The sequence below is a fragment of the Bos indicus x Bos taurus genome, chromosome 22 (assembly GCF_003369695.1).
Source record: "Bos indicus x Bos taurus breed Angus x Brahman F1 hybrid chromosome 22, Bos_hybrid_MaternalHap_v2.0, whole genome shotgun sequence".
Lineage (NCBI taxonomy): Eukaryota > Metazoa > Chordata > Mammalia > Artiodactyla > Bovidae > Bos > Bos indicus x Bos taurus.
The window spans coordinates 42,652,380-42,669,953 of NC_040097.1; positions in this window are offsets into that span (position 1 = coordinate 42,652,380).

Here is a 17,574-nt window from a genome sequence, read left to right on the forward strand (position 1 = left end):
TGGAAAAGAAACACACCCCATATACTCTTTGCACTTTCATATGAAAGTTCCTTTTTTAAAATAGCTGTTTCAAAAGATCCTTCCAGATTGGAGTGGGCATGACCAGTTTAACAATAGCTGCCTGCCAAAGGATGGCATTAAGATTCAGATGCTGTCATTTATCAGGGTCCTTGACTTTCAGCACTGCTGACTATTCAGTGCCAAGCCCCAACTCCCCATCCTTCTAACCAGCTAAAGGCTCGTAGAGATTCTTGCATATACATTTGTCGCCTTTCCCTGAGAAGTTTCTGAAAAAGAAAAACAGCAAAGAAAAGAAAATGGCTTTTTGTTTGAATTTCCTTCGAGTCATTTGGTGAAGCAGGCATCATCAGCTCTCGTAAACAGGCAAAATGCAGTTAAGTGATCTCTGACTGTTCTGCAAAATTGGAATCTGAAGCCTTGTAGCAAATTGTCTCAAATGCATCATGGAATGTGAGAGGCATAGGATGTAGGCAGGATTGCCTTTCTGACAACTCAGTGAAGAAAACAATTGCTGGAGCTTTTAATGCTCTAAGCCAGGGCTCTGCTGTCTACCACCTTGATGTGAGAATAACCCCAACTTGGAATGGACGCTAAGGATAGGATTCAGGAAGTAGGGGCAGGGATGGTTGGAGGACACAGGGGCTTAGGAAGCAATCCCAACATTACAGAGACTCACCCAAGACTGTGTGACAAAAGGTGCTCTGGCCATCTCACTCTTTGCCCCTTCATACATCTGCCTCTCTCTTCAGCTTCCAAACCGGTGTCCAACTATGCCAAGGAGACCAAACTTGTGCCAAAGAATGCCGAATAGTACTTGCTGGCTTACTCGGGGCGTGTCCTCTAAATAAAGGAGTATGTCTCCTAGCATCTTTCCACCTACTTCTCCTCTTTCATTTGGTTCCCTCTCCCTAGGGAATCTCAACCACCCCCATCGGTGATGCCTACAAAAACTTTAATTCCAGCCTGACCTCTCTGTTTAGCAAAACCCATGTCCTGAGTAACTGAACTTGGCTATCTCACAAACATTCAGACTCAAGTAAATTCATTAAGTTCTCCCAGATATTTTTTTTCCTCATGTCTTCCCCTCATTAGGTAAATGAATCAGTCCAAGTTAAGAAACCCAGAACCACTCTTTACTGTTTTCCTCTCTCCACCCTCAAGGCAGTATGATGCCAAGAGCTCTCATTTCTATCCTGCTAATGTACATCTTCCATTCTTTACAGCAGACTTCCCACTCATTCATTCATTCATCTAATATTTGCTCAGTTCCTATTTTGTGCCAGGCTCTTTTCTAGTGAGCAAATAGACCATGAATCCCACCCTGTAGAGCTACCTTTGAGTATAGAAAGGGTCGATAAACAACAAAAAAACAATTATGCAGCATGCTATATACTGTTAGATATGGTGGGCAGGGTAGATGTCTCTAAGAAGATGAAGTCTGAGCAAGGATTTGAAAGAGCAAAGACTTAAGCAGGAAGACATTATTGCAGCAATCCAGGGAAAATATTATGGGGATTTAGACCTGGATGGTAGCAGTAGAGACAATGAGGAAGGGAAAGATGATGGGATTTTATGACTGGTAAAAGGGAGGGTGGCTTCCCCAGTGACTCAGGGGTAAACAATCCACCTGCCAATGCAGGAGACATGGGTTCGATCCCTGGGTCAGAAAGATCCCCTGAAGGAGGAAATGGCCACCCATTCCAGTATTTTTGCCTGGAGAATTCCATGGACAGAGGAGCCTGGTAGGCTATAATCCGTGGGGTCGTGTAAGATTTGGACACAACTTAGCAACTAAACAACAATAAATGGAGGGTATAAATCACAAAATCAACTCCAAGTTTTTTTAACAACTGACAGAATGGAGCTCTCATCAATGGAAATGGGGTAGGTTATGAAGGGAGCAGACTTGCAGAAGGGCAGACCCATAGTTCTGCCTTGGACATGGTGAGTTTGAGATGTTTATTAGACATTTGAGCAGAGACATCAAATAGGTAGTCTGATAGAAGAGGCCAGAATTCAGGAAAGAGGTTCAGACTGGGAATACGGCCCAAGCCCAGGTCCGCATCATCACTCACCTGTGTTTATGACTGGTAAAAGGGAGGGTGGCTTCCCCAGTGACTCAGGGGTAAAGAATCCACCTGCCAATGCAGGAGACACAGGAGACGTGGGTTCGATCCCTGGGTCAGGAAGATCCTCTGGAGGAGGAAATGGCAACCCACTCCAGTATTTTTGCCTGGAGAATTCCATGGACAGAGGAGCAATGATCTCACAGTTGGGCTCCTCGCCTCTGATTTTCCATCTCCTATCACTGTCCTCCACGTTCCTACTGGAGGGGTGTTTCTAAAATCTGGATTTATTGTCACCTGCTTAAAAACCTCTGATTTCCCAGTACTCCACAGCATAGCACTCATATCTATACTTCAAACTCTCCCTTATGAGCCCCAACCATGTGGAGATGCTGCACTAGTTCCAAAACTAATAGAGAGTCTTAGATGTCAGGCACCTCTCAGTATCTGTGCATGTTCTCTGATCTGGACTAATACCTTCCCATGGATCACTGTCAAACTGACTCATCCTTAAATTCCTGAATTCAAATGCCATTCTCCTTGCTAGATCCCGCTTTGCACCTCCCTTAGGACTCAGGACCCTTCCTTCCACCTTTGCATTGCAACTTACACACATGTCTAGTGTAATACTCACCATACAGCAATACAATTGTCTGTCTTTGACTAACCCACTGACTGGATGCCGCTTTATTCACCTAAGTCAGTGGCCAGCATGGCACCAGCAAAAGTGTATGGAACTGCCACTAGCCAAAACAAATCCAGCTGCCTGGTTAGCGCACACTTCATACTGGCACAATCTGGAGGTACAGGAGAGGGAGGGGAGAGTGATGGTCTCCATCCATCACTTGTACAACCCAGGGCTGTCAATCACAGAAGCAAGGATGCCCCCTGCAGGTAACTGACAGTTCCTGGAGCCCACAGCATGTAGAGGCTCCTTTTCACCCCCTCCTATGGGAAACCTGGCAGAGAACAGCCATGGAGGTAGCAGGCTTGGGTTCTGGCAATAGGGGTTTTGTTTAGGCATAAGGAATGTCCTCATTAAAACAAGACATGAGATGGAACTTGCAGAGGAACACCAAGGAAAACAGAAAAATGTTCTCTAAACTCATCATGTGTCAGGGACCTCAGAGGGCACCTCAGGTCTTCACACTTTGCTTCCTTCATATTTACAAAGTGTCCACACTGCATAATCATAAAGGATTTGGTTTATACCTGAATGGCCTAGTGGTTTTCCCTACTTTCTTCAACTTAAGTCTGAATTTGGCAATAAGGAGTTCATGATCTGAGCTGCAGTCAGCTCCTGGTCTTGTTCTTGCTGACTGTGTTTGCTTGATGTTACTAATGTTTTTACATGCATTTTAAAGGATTTACACTGAATGAAAAGTAGGTTTGGAAAATGGCAGCATAATACTTTTTTAATTTGATTGTCCGAGAAAGCTAAAGACTAATCAAAAAGGCATGGAACTATTAGAAAACATAAATCAGTTAGTGTCTTGGAAAGAAAGTGAAGTTGGTCATTCATGTCCAAATTTTTGTGACCCCATGGACTATATAGCCTACCATGCTCCTCCATCCATGGGATTTTCCAGGCAAGAATACTGGAGTGGGTTGCCATTTCTTTCTCCAGGGGATCTTCCTGACCCAGGGATCAAACCCGGGTCTCCTGAATTGCAGGCAGACTCTTTACCATCTGAGCCACCAGGGAATCCTAGTATCTTCTTATTCTGTGGGAAAAAAAGCTAGAATGTAACTTTAGTTGAATTGTTAAAAATAACTTTCGTGTCTGTTTCTAGGTTTTCTGTTTGTTTGACTTTCTGTGTTTCTTTCAGTCACAAGATTTTATCAGTGAGATGGTAAAGTATAGAGAAAGGCTTTTGGAGTAAGGCATTTGAAGTTTCATTCCATCACTTTCCGGGTAACTTTGGGTACTGTATCAGTTATTTCTTTCTGGGTAATGGCTCCAAAACTTAATTGCTTCAAAAACGATTCATTATTTCTCATGACTCTGTGGACTGACTGTACTCAGTTGAGGAGTTCTTTATTTTATGTGGAACATTTTGTTTACCACATTTTTGATCTCCAAACAGAAAAACAATGCAGAAATCAGTTTATTAAGAGACATGCCCCCCACCCTGGCACCTTGACACACACCCTTTCTCCTCCCACCTTCTGCCAACCTCAGTGATCCTCCAACATTTAGAACAACCAACCTCTGGGTCCTAGCTCAGCTCCTCCTCTGAAATTCTTTTGAAAACTTAGGACTTAGGTTGGGATGGTAAAGAATCTGCCTGCAGTGCGGGAGACCCAGCTTCGACCCCTGGGTTGGGAACATCCCCTGGAGGAGGGCATGGCAACCCACTCCACTATTCTTGCCTGAAAAATCCCATGGACAGAGGAGCCTCATGGCTACAGGCCATGGGTTGCAAGGAGTTGGACACGACTGAGCGACTACTCTTGCCCTTTCAAGAAAAACAGAGCTAGGTCAGAGAAGCTCAAAAGAAGACTTTTATGCAAAAATAAATTAATGTAAGTTTCCAAAAAAATAGCCAAGGAGAAACCATCCCATGAGGCCAGGCATTTAACTTGTTTTGTTCATTGTTACATCCCCAGCCTCCAGAACAGCACCTGATGCAGAGTAAGCTCACCATAAACCTCTGTTTATGAAACAATGACTCACAGGACTCAAAGAAGTGAAGTCACTCAGTCGTGTCCGACTCTTTGCGATCCCATGGACTGTAGCCTACCATGCTCCTCCATCCATGGGATTTTCCAAGCAAGAATACTGGAGTGGATTGCCATTTCCTTCTCCAGGAGATCTTCCCAACCCAGGGATCGAACCCAGGTCTCCCACATTGCAGGCAGATTCTTTACCAGCTGAGCCACCAGGACTCAAAAGCCAGAGGCAAAGGGAAAGGTGAGACGTCAAAAAAAGGATGCCACAAGGAGGAGCCAACAGTCATTGCACATTTTGATCTAATTCAACAAACTCTTCAAAAGAAATATGAAAGAAAAAATGTACGAATGAGTAAAATAAAATGTCTTTCCATCATCTAGCAGTTTTTTGTCTAATGTGTGTTCAGATAAACACAAGGTCAAAGGTCGTCCCTCTCTCCCCTTCCTCTACCCTTTCCTCCCTCCATCTCCTTTCTCCTCTTCTTTACTCCTCTTCCATCACGCCTTCCTTCACTCACACACATGCACACTCACTCACTCTCCATAGGAAACCCACCACTAAGTCTTGTGCTTTGAATCTCTGTCCCAAAGCCCCTTGTCGCGATCTTTTCACCTCTTTTCTGCTATGGTCTCCCAACATTCTCTTGCCTCAAGTCTCTCGTGGGCTTATTCTTTCTACACCCTGCTACCCAAGGGACCCTTATAAATGACCAGACTGCATCTTTCCTCCTTAGAGTCTGTAACCCCTCCTTCCTGCCTAAAGCACAGTGCGTAGGCATGGTTAGCCGGCATCCAAGACCCCACCAGCTTTACCTCCAGGTGCTACTGAGCACACTTTGCCTTGTAGGTCAACTGTCACAGGTCCTTGCTCCCATCATCTAATTGGCAAGTTCCTACCCATCCTTCAAGGCCCAAACATCTTAAGGACTCTGTGGACAAGTGAAAAGATTAAAAAAATTAAAATTAAACTAAATCTTTTGTGACAGCCAACATTTCTAGGAATAGAAAGTCATTGCATGCATTTTTTCAAAAGCCTGAAGAAACCCCTGGATGAAATGTTTAAGATCAGAATAATGCATATGCTTTCAGTTCCTGGCAGGGCTGAATCCCACATTTCTGTAGGTAGCTGATGTGCATGTGACCAGTTTCTTCTTAGTAAGAAGTACCTAAGTAATGGTGGTCTGGATACCACTGCTGTTCATCTATCTGGCATCCTATTTTTCTTTGTATGATTTCTTAATTGCTTCATTTCCTGCAAGGATTGAGACTCCCAATTAGTTCCCTCTTTCTGAGGTAAAATAATACATTGTCTCTCTCGAGCAGTGAGGGTTAGAATAATTTAAGATCATATCACACGATGAGCACTTTGGAATTCATGTCACTCAATTTGTTTATTCCTCCCAAATAAAAGACAGGAAATTTCAGGAAGATAATACACTAATTATTTTGTGATATGTCCCTTTCCATTTCAGAAGCCACATGCCAAACATGATGGTCAGGTTTGGAGACAGTCCAAATACAAGTCCTTTTCTTGGTGGTGGGGGAGACTGTTCTTTATCATCTCAATCATGGACAATGTGCAAAGTCAAAGAACTTCAGAAGGTATGAAAAAACTACTAAATGGGGCTCAGTAAAAGTAAGAAATAGGAAACTATTGGAACTCCTGGTTCCAAATAGGAAAAGGAGTACATCAAGGCTGTATATTGTCACCCTGTTTATTTAACTTTTATGCAGAGTGCATCATGAGAAACGCTGGACTGGAAGAAACACAAGCTGGAATCAAGATTGCCAGGAGAAATATAAATAACCTCAGATATGCAGATGACACCACCCTTATGGCAGAAAGTGAAGAGGAACTCAAAAGCCTCTTGATGAAAGTGAAAGTGAAGAGTGAAAAAGTTGGCTTAAAGCTCAACATTCAGAAAACGAAGATCATGGCATCCAGTCCCACCACTTCATGGGAAATAGATGGGGTAACAGTGGAAACAGTGTCAGACTTTATTTTTCCGGGCTCCAAAATCACTACAGATGGTGACTGCAGCCATGAAATTAAAAGACGCTTACTCCTTGGAAGGAAAGTTATGACCAACCTAGATAGCATATTCAAAAGCAGAGACATTACTTTGCCAACAAAGGTTCGTCTAGTCAAGGCTATGGTTTTCTCTGTGGTCATGTACGGATGTGAGAGAAAGCTGTGAAGAAAGCTGAGAGCCGAAGAATTGATGCTTTTGAACTGTGGTGTTGGAGAAGACTCTTGAGAGTCCCTTGGACTGCAAGGAGATCCAACCAGTCCATTCTGAAGGAGATCAGCCCTGGAATGATGCTAAAGCTGAAACTCCAGTACTTTGGCCACCTCATGTGGACCTGCCGAGGTCCAGCCCCGGCTGATCCAGGAAGTTCGAAGTGGGCACGGCGTCGGCGAGGATCAAGATACAATAGCTTCAATTAGATATTAATTAGAGATATAAAGAGTAATAGAATGAGGATAGCTCAGTAGGAAAATTCAGTGGAGAAAAGAGGCCGAGTAGCTTGGTTTATGTGGGAAACCAATAAAACTTCAAGACAAGAAGCTTGCACCACTTACGTAGGCCACAGGCATCCTTCCGTTCTCCCGGAAGGAGAGGAGACACTGAGGCCTCCCCAGTCGGATCTTAGAAGCCCAGGCATAATTAGCAAGCGTGGCGGGTTCCGCGCTACAGATGGAGACTCAGCCAGAGTTTGAGAAAGAGAGAGACATGGGGAGACCAGTCTTCCGAGGAACTGATCCCAATTCTTTATTTTCCATGGTCTACTTTTATACACTGAGATGTTATGCAAAAGTCACACGGGGTCAGCAGTCCTGACTTTTATCAAAGTCAGGTGCTTCATACAAATGTATACAGAGGTCTTAGGGGTGTTACATCATCTTCTGGCCAGGGGGCCTGCTGACAATTTATGACCCTCTCCTTGTGACAGCAGTCAGTCAACCAGGACACTTATTTCTCCAGGGGTGATTATTCTTAAAACAGACGCCACCCAAATAAAGTTACATTCCTATAGGGTGAGGGTGTAGTGGGTTTTAGTTAAGGAAAGAACTTACTTAGCCTAAGGTCTAATGTGATTAATATCAAAGGTTAATACTTATTTCTTCTATATATTCATTAATGTGTGTAAGGGCAGGGGATGTGGAGACTTAGCAACAAACATTGGCTCAACAAATAAAAAACCCTTCACCAATACAATTTCTAATCAGCCCACTATACTTATACTAATGGTTTTCTAACTTCTCTAAAGAACCTGTTTTTAGAAGGTTTAAAGCATCTCATGCCTCTCACGGTTGGGAGGCTGTGAGCAATCACATGTGGCCAGACAAGCCTGTCAGGCAAGCTAGAGAACCTTCAGAGGAGTTTGTAGGTTAAAACACTCTTGTTACACCCAGGAGTTTTTATTAACTGGAGCTCTAAGTTAACTCCTTCTCCGAAAGAGGTTGTGGGGGCCAGCCCCCCGTAAAGTCAGAGGTGTAGGTGAGAGCATAAAGTAGCAAAGTAGGCAGGCTCTGGTTATGGGGGTAGATGCTTGAGGATTTCCAGGGGGACTCTTGAGGCTCGATCCCGCCTTTGCCTATGTCAAGCCTCCTTCCTCATGACCTTTGCCATGGGCGGAGTGCCTCACGCCGGCCCCCAACAAGTTGACTCATTGGAAAAGGCTCTGATGCTGGGAGGGATTGGGGGCAGGAGGAGAAGGGGACGACAGAGGATGAGATGGCTGGATGGCATCACTGACTCGATGGACGTGAGTCTCAGTGAACTCCGGGAGTTGGTGATGGACAGGGAGGCCTGGCGTGCTGCGATTCATGGGGTCGCAAAGAGTCGGACACGACTGAGCGACTGATCTGATCTGATCTGAAAAGTAAGAAAAAATTAAAATGTTCTGCAAAATCATCTCTTTAAATATAGTAAAAATATAATTTTAAAGGGGTAGAAATTGTATCCCTTTTTAATCTGAATTTCAAGTCCCTTTAAGGTAATCGTTGGCAATATTAAATTTGCGATGCAAAATCATTTTTAATTGCCTCTAGGTTGCAAAGAATTTGAAATCAGGAGAGAGGTTAGATGGAGCAGGTAAATCATGATCAGAGAAATACTGTGATAGGGAACAACAGGAGTAGTACTTCTTCAGTGCAGTGTGCTTCTACTGTACACTGAACACACTAACGAAGGAAACTAAAGGAGACACAGGTAAATGAAAAGACATTCCATGTTCGTGAACTGGAGGAATATTTTTGGAGTACCCAAAGCCAACTCCAGATTTGATGTGATCCTTGTAAAAACACCAAAGGCATTTTTTACAAACATAGAAAATCCTCAAATTCATAGGGAACCACACACACACACACACACACACACAAATTAGACAAAGCAATCTTGAGCATTAAGAAAAAAGCTGAAGGAATTATCACACTTTCTTATTTCAAAATATACTAAAAGCTGTAGTACTCTAAACAGTATGGGAATGGCATAAATGCAGACATACAGACCAGTGGAATGTAACAGCTGCTAAATCACTTCAGTCGTGTCCGACTCTGTGCGACCCCATAGATGGCAGCCCTGGGCTCCTCCATCCCTGGGATTCTCCAGGCAAGAACACTGGAGTGGGTTGCCATTTCCTTCTCCAATGCATGAAAGTGAAATGTGAAAGTGAAGTCGCTCAGTCATGTCTGACTCTTCGCAACCCCAGGGACTGTAGCCTACCAGGCTCCTCCGTCCATGAGGTTTTCCAGGCAAGAGTACTGAAGTGGGTTGGAATGTAACAGAGAGCCCATAAATAAACCCATGCATCTGAGGTCAACTAATCTCTGACCAATGTGTCAAGAACACACAACAAGGAGAGGATAATCTCTTCATGGTGTTGGAGAACCTCATGCAAAGAAGAATGAGCCTAGCCTCTTACCTCACACCTTGTATAAAAATCACCTTCAAATGGATTAAAGACTTAAACATGAAACCCGAAACTGTAAACAATACTAGACAAAAAGTGTACAGGAAAAGCTTCTTGACATTCTTTTTTGACATTATTCTTATTCAATAAAATATTTACTGAAACCCTGAGTAGGCATTGTAGATATACAAGTGTGTAAGAGCTAGTCACCATGTTCACTAACTTCAGGGTCTAGCTGACAGGATACTGAACTCAGAAGTTTACAAATGCTGAAATCTCTGCTGCTGAAGAAAGGTGATTGTTCAAAAGACTACATTCCAATAAAAAAAAAATTTACATTTGTAAGATGCAAAAATCATTTTGTTCCTAATACTCAAATGGAAATAAATTATGCATAAAACAAAAAGGAAAGCTGTGCTAATCCTCTGCTGAGGAGCAGTGGAGGAAGCTATTTTTGGAAGAGTAGTCATGGAAGGCTTCTCAGAGGATGTGACATCAAAAGTGAGACATGAGAGATAAAAAAGAATCGGTCATGTGAACATGATAAAATACAGCTACAACAGTACCACAGAATTTCTATAGCATCTACTTAGGTGAAGTTGGGCAACCCTCAGAAAGACTCTCAATTGTGCATTGGACATCCATTATTCTTCATCAGCCTCTTTTTGTCCTCCCTAGATTGAGACGGCCCTCCAGTCAGAGGACTGATTGTCCTGATAAATGTTGCAGACTCAAAGTGTCAATCAGTCAGGAATTTCTCAGTATCTTAATACTACCAGCAATACACAGAAAATGGAATATAAATAGTATGTGTACATGTCTCTTAAAAAGAAGAGATACGTATTTACATACATACATAGTATCTAAAGAAGTATCCAAAGACACTGAAGTCCATGAGATGCTGGAGTAAAAGTTGAAGATCTCAGGATGTGAACAGAGAGAGGAAACATGTTCACTAGCTACCCATATGTAATGTGTGGTTACTGCTGTTTGTTTGACAACCATGTAAAATTAGCCCTCTATATCCCAAGGTTCCATATCCCAGGAATCTATATCTGAGAATTAAACCAACCACAGACTGAAAATATTTGGGGAAAAAAATCCAGGAAGTTCCAAAAAGGAAACTTTAATTTGCCTCACTCTAGCAACTACTTCAACAGCATTTATATTTTTGACTGTTCACATAGCAAATCTAGAGAGGATGTGAAGCACACAGGAGGATGTGTGTCAGTTATATGCAAACATTATACCATTTTATATGTGACTCAAACATCTGTGGATTTTGGTATCCACAGGTGTCTTGGAACCAATCTCCCCTAGATTCAGAAGGATGATTGTATTACTGCATTATTTTTCAATTTTAAATGTAAAAAGCAAAAAGCTGACCAAAAAGACAACTGCTGGAATCCCAAAGGAATGGACTACTAAGGTTGAGCTGAATACACAGAGGCAGAGGGTGGGAAAATTATTTGAGGGCTTGGAAGGCCTGAAGAGAGACTTGCTTTCTCCCTCTATTATGAGCAGCCTCACCCAGGGCTGGCAAGATGCCTTTACTATGCCACATTTAAGTTCATAGATAGATAAGATGCTATCTTGGCTTGTGACGCCATGACAAAATAAAGACTGGGTGAATTCAGCAACAGAAATTTACATTCTTGAAGTCTTGGAGGTTGGAAGTCCAAGATCAAGGAGTCAGCATAGTTAGAGAGTTCCCTTTCTGACTTCTAGGCAACCCCCTTCTAACTGTGTCTTTACATGATGGACAGAGAAAGCAAGTTTTCTGATACCTGTTCTTTTAAGGACACTAATCCTACCAGATCAGGGCCCCATCCTCATGACCTTACCTAACCTTAATTACCTTTCAAAGGCCTCATCTTCAAATATCTGACTGTGGGTTAGAACTTCAACATACAAATTTTAGGGGGACACAGTTCAGTTCACAGCTGATGCATCTTAAGCTGAGATGCACATCAATCCCATGATGCACATTCAGCTTGGAGGTACGGTTTAGAGGGAGAGTGCTTCAAGAACACTTCCCATGGTTCTCTGCCAAACCTTTGATCAGGAATGAGTATATTAATAGATCCAGCGTTGAGTATGGAACCTGGCATGAGAAAATGCTTTTGCCCTCTGCACCCAGGAAGACACAGACTAGAAATCAAGTAGGCTCATTAAGAAAGTATAAAGCGGATAATAAGAAAGCCTACTGCTGCCTACTGTCATCTCCCCTTGTATCAAAGGGTGGAAAACTACCCTATAAAACTCAGTAAAATGCCATCTGTGCTGCTGCTTCTGGAAATAGCTTAATTGATCGTATACCAGGAAATAAAGTGAAGCTTGCTTCTAATTCACTCAGCTCGGTCCCACCTCAGGGGTCTCAGTGACACGGATAGTGTGCATTATGCCTAATTTGGAAGTTTAAACTCTTCCTCTTGCAACAGATTTGGTTACCTAACATTTGAAATATCTCACCACCATTATGAGCCCATCTAGCAAACACACTGCCTTGGTTACAACCTGGCTTGAAAATCATCACTGCCCTGGAGTCTTTCTATTCCTAACATGGCTCACAGACAGAACACTGGAGGCCTGATGTATTTCTCTTAACACACTGTTTTCCCCTAGTTCCATAAAGGTTCCTTTGGTAAGAGAGGCAATATGTGTTTTATGAGAACAGAAGGAAAAGTTACATCAAAGAGAAATTAACAGGATGGCAACTATCTAGAAAACTAAATACAAACTTGTTTTATTGCAACTCACTCCTGAATTCCATTGAAACCGACAGGCTTGAGATCAATATTCCATCAGCCAGGTTGTCTCAACCCCTTGAGAATCTACAGGCTACACGCCAGCCTCCTATACAATACAATATTGACCCAGGCAGTGCCTGTAGTAGATATGGCTGCACTCCCCTCCAGGAATCTGGACCCTCCTGATAACCCACACTTGGCAGCCAGAAAGATCTCTTATCAGTTCATTATCTGCTGGGTAGAGAATTCTTTCATAGCACAATTGGTGCTTCAAAATATACACAGAGTCATTCAAACCAAGTGTTGAGATCCTTAGAATGCCAAGGTGCTTCTGTTAATTCTATTTTACAAAGTACTTACTGCAATCTGTGGCTGCACTCCCAAGAAATTGAATATTTTGATTCCTGATCTAGAAGGTATATCTCAAGGGTTTTAAATCTTCCGTTTCAGCAAGGGGTGATGTCTTTTTCTTCCCAGTGGACTTGTTTCTACTTGTACCTGTACATGCTATCCTTGGGGCATGCCACAGCACAAATTACTTTAAAAATAGAAAATGCAAAGGCCCCCCCAAAAAGTCACGGGAGTAGGTAACCCAAGTCTGCAAGGCAATAACAGCTACCTTGTAGACACACTTAACACATACCAGGCACCAATCTAAATGCTGTAGACACAATTTAATTCTCACAGAGATGGAGGAGGCAGGCACCATTTCTACAGAGGAGAAACTGAGGCATAGAAAGAATAAGTAATTTGTCCAAAGTACAAAGGGCTGGGGCATACATGCTGAGAAGGCTTCTGATTGGTTTTAGCCCAAACACCAGCCATCATTTCACTTTTTCTTCTATGACTGTACATTCACACTATGTTGGCTAATCATCTTAAGTAAAGGAAGTTTTATTTGCTTGTTCTACATTTTTAAAAACATTTTTATTGAAATAAAGTTAGGTTACAATATTATGCTAGTTTCAGGTGTATAGCAAAGTGATTTGATATGTATACATAGTCTTTCAGATTCTTTTCTATTAGCGATTATTACAAGGTATTGAGCGTAGTTCCCTTTGCTATACAGTAGGTCCTGGTTGGTTAGCCAAATTATGTAAATTAAATAATCTGGAGGGGATAAAAAACAAACCCTTCAAGACAAACAAGAACAACTCAACACTACATCCCTGAAATTCTTAGCGATCTTATGGAACTACAATAGTGACCCCAACTCCTCACCTATTCTGCGTTAAGTGACTGACGTAATCAGGTGTCCTTATGCAAAGCAGATATTAATGAAAGGAGAAGTGGTGCGTGGGGAAAGGGAAGACTCTCAATGCTGTTCTAAACCACTGTAATCTCCACAAAGTCCCCTCCAGAGACGTGGCCTCTGTTGAGACAGAAAGGGAAAAAAAAAGTTGTTTTCTAAATACTGTATGATTTCACTTGCACGTGAAATCTAAAAAAACACAACAAATAAAACAGAAGCTGAGTCAGACACAGAACAAACAGGTGGTGGCTAGAGTGAAGGGGGGCCAGGGAGGAAAGAAATAGATGAGAAAGGTCTCGGGGTACAGACTTCCAATCGTGAGTCACAGGTGTGAAACGCACAGTGTGGGGAATAGTCAATAACTAAGTAATATCTCTGAATAGTGAAAAATATCATCACTAGACTTACTATGGCGATCGGTATGAAATGTATAGAAATTTTGAATCCCTATTTGTGAAACAGGAACTAAAAGTGTTTGAGGTTGATTATACTTCAGAAACAAAACAAACTCATAGAAAAGATCAGATTTGTGGTTTCCAGAGGCAGGGGAGGGTCGAGTGTGGTGGGGGAGCATGGATTGGATGGAGGCAGTCAAAATGGTACAGACTTCCAGTTATAAGAGAAATAAGTGCTATGGATGTCAGGTGTAACTTGATAAATACAATTCATAATGCTGTATGTTACATACGAAAGCTGTTTAGAGGGGAAACCCTAACACGTCTTATCCCAAGAAGAGAAAAATCAGTGAGAAAAAAACACAGGGCGATGAACTTCTTAGAGACTCCGTGACACTGCTGGGCAACATCAATATTGCACACACTTCAGGGTTGTGTGGGGAGACCGCACGCAAGGACGCTGGGGCCAGGTTGACTGGGTTCAAATTGTGCCTCCAGCACTTCACTGACCTTGGGAGAGCCTGTTTCATTTGTAAAATGAGGACAATTGCTTCTACTTCATATGATTTTTTAAAGGATTAAACAGATTAACATACATAAAGCACTTAGAAGACAGCATGGTTCTGCATCACTGCTTGCTAACCCAATGACTGTATGCATAATATAATCTCATGTATACAGACTTTCCACCACAGTAACCCTTACTATGTATGGGTTGAGAGACTTTGTATTTGTTCACCTCATCATAGCAGTTTCGTTTGTATGGAGGGTCTATGATTAAAATGCAAGTTCCTATGAAATTTTTTTAAAGTGTCTTCTCTCTAAGATAACCCCCCTCCCTCCTATCCTCTCAGAATTAGTGCCTGGGTGACGTATGCACATCTCACCTGTGAATTAATTGCACCCCGTGTCCACTGATCACCGGTGTCCACCAATCTACCTTCCACTTGCTTCGGCATAGCCTGCACCCCTACCCTATTCTGTCCAGTACAGTGTGTACCAGAAACCCATCCCCCAGTGTCCAGGCAGTCAGAGCAGGATACGTGGGGTGGATCCACAGGCCCATCACGTGGGTCAAGCTGACTACACTCGATAACCAGATCATTGACCGCGTCACTGACTCTTTGCTCCTAAGAGAGGAGGAGCCAATGGAATGCGTGGGGAGAGCAAACCCCTGCTATGCATGCCACCACGCTCCATTCCCAGGCCTAAGGCGGATATCACTAATCAGTTTCCAATGAGCCAAAATTGTCACAACTTGTCTTCTCCGTCAACAAGCATTTTCAATAGGCCAGGAACTGGCACATCAGTTTAAACCTCTTTGCTGCCCCCAAATTTGCCAGTACTTAAGATACTCCACATTAATAAATCTGTTCCCTATTAGACTGAAATCAAGGACACCTAATCAATAGCTATTTTTTTAAATCACAACATATTTGCTCATCTCCTGTCTGACAGTCATTATTTTCCATAGCTCCTCCGAGGCTATCAAAAGCTTTGTCTACATATAGCCTAAAAGAACCTCGGGACTTAGTTTGTCAGGATCAGGAAGTTTGGAATATATCAACTGATTTATTGATTGATTCAAACTCAAATTTTTTTGAGTAGCAGCCCCAGGCAAGACCCTGCTTGGGTCCAGCTGGTTATTTCCTCCACATTCCCTTTACACTGCTCATCTCTCAAGAAAATATCCCCTCTTAGTTCTCGATACCGCATAACAGACAGATTAGACAGAGTTTGACTCTGCCCTACCCCAGCAAGATCAAAGAACTCTGAACTCAACATGGAAACCCTGGAAGAGAGAAGATGACATAGAAGTGTTACAAGGGAAGCTTAAATCTAATCTTACTGATTTTACATTTTGTCACGGTGAAAGCACTTTACCTGCCTATTCCTTGACCACCTCACTCACCAAAAGGAGGGTTCATAACATTAGGGAAACCACTGAGCAAAACCCCCACGCTGGGCAAGCACACTGGTAACCACTTGCCTGAGTTATCTCACAACAGAAGTCCTGGGAAGGAAGGCAGAAGTAACAGGCTACACACCACCAACCGGAAGAATTCCAGAGTGGTCAAAACAAGCAAGGAAATGTCAGTCCATAGGTCCTACCAACCTCCCAGAATGTGTATCAGCAGGAAGGACCCTGAATCAGAATTCTTGCTTAACCGGGGACAACCCAGAAACTAACCCCCTTCCCATAAAACCCGAGACTGAAAGCCACATGGCAGAGCAGTTCCGCTGAGTTGCCTTACCCTGCTGCTCTTTCCCCAGGTGCCCCTTCCCAATAAAGTCTCTTCCTTTGTCAGCACATGTGTCTCCTCGGACAGTTCATTTCCGAGTGCTAGATAAAAGCCCACTGCTGGACCCTCCAAGGGGTCTCCCTTCCTTCAGCAGTAATCCAAAGTTGGGACCAAACAACGATGAAAATTAACAACACGACTCAAAGAGGCTCAGTCACTTTTTTCAAGTATCTGAAAGGAACTCAGGGGGCAGAAGACCTGGAAGGCAGCACTCATAATATACCAGGTACAAAGCTGAGCCACATCAGGAATCAAAGACAGAAGGTATGGGGGAAGGGTTTCTGATCAATGCAAAGGACACTTGAGCCTTCAGAGCAGCCCAAGGAAGGAGGATCCTCAAGGGTAGTAGTAAGGAGCTGCCCAGTTTGGGGAGGTAATCAAGTGAGGCTGTAAGTAGAAAAGGGGGAGAGTTCATGATCACCTTATCTATCTTTATAATCTGGTACACAGTGGGTACTCAATAAATACGTCTAAAAAAGGAAGGAGAGGAAATATATGAAGACAGAAACCTTATTTCTTGAGGGAATTCTTGCTCTCAGAGTGGCTGGACTAGATGGGTTTTGGTCCCTCTGATCTGAGGTGCTGTGGTTCTAAAAACAAGTGACTACTAAGGGACAGAGCTCCCCCTACTGGACAGAAGCCTTTTCAACTCTGCATCTTAACCATTTAGCTCTTGGAACTGCGAGGCAGGAACAAGGCTTCTCACCCACTCCTGCTGGATCTGAAGAGGTCCCTGTTCAGTGTTCACACCTTGGTCTGGAGATTCCACTGTAGGAAAGTGACATTGTCAGAAGCAGTGAAAATACTACTGGTCAGGACCCCCTGGTGTAGCCTTTATGGATACCCCATTTTCTTCGCTCAAAGAATCGAGAGATCTCATCTATAGTGTGTTTGTGAGGGAGAGAGTGAGTGTGTGTATGTGTGTGTGTACATGCACACCTATGTGTGTGTAGAGATGGAGAAGAGTGATACAGGAAGGTTTTCAGGGAAAAAAATGTGATTTTTTTTTTTGAGCTGATATCTGAAGGGCAAATGGATTTTATGAGATAAAATAGGTGCTCACTATTTATAAAAGTTGTCTGACTACAGAATGCCTCATTCCTGTTTCAGTTTATTTAATGGTTTTTGCTTGCTTGCTCCTGAATAGGGGCTTTTCTGGTGGCTCAGATGGTAAAGAATCTGCCTGCAATGCAGGAG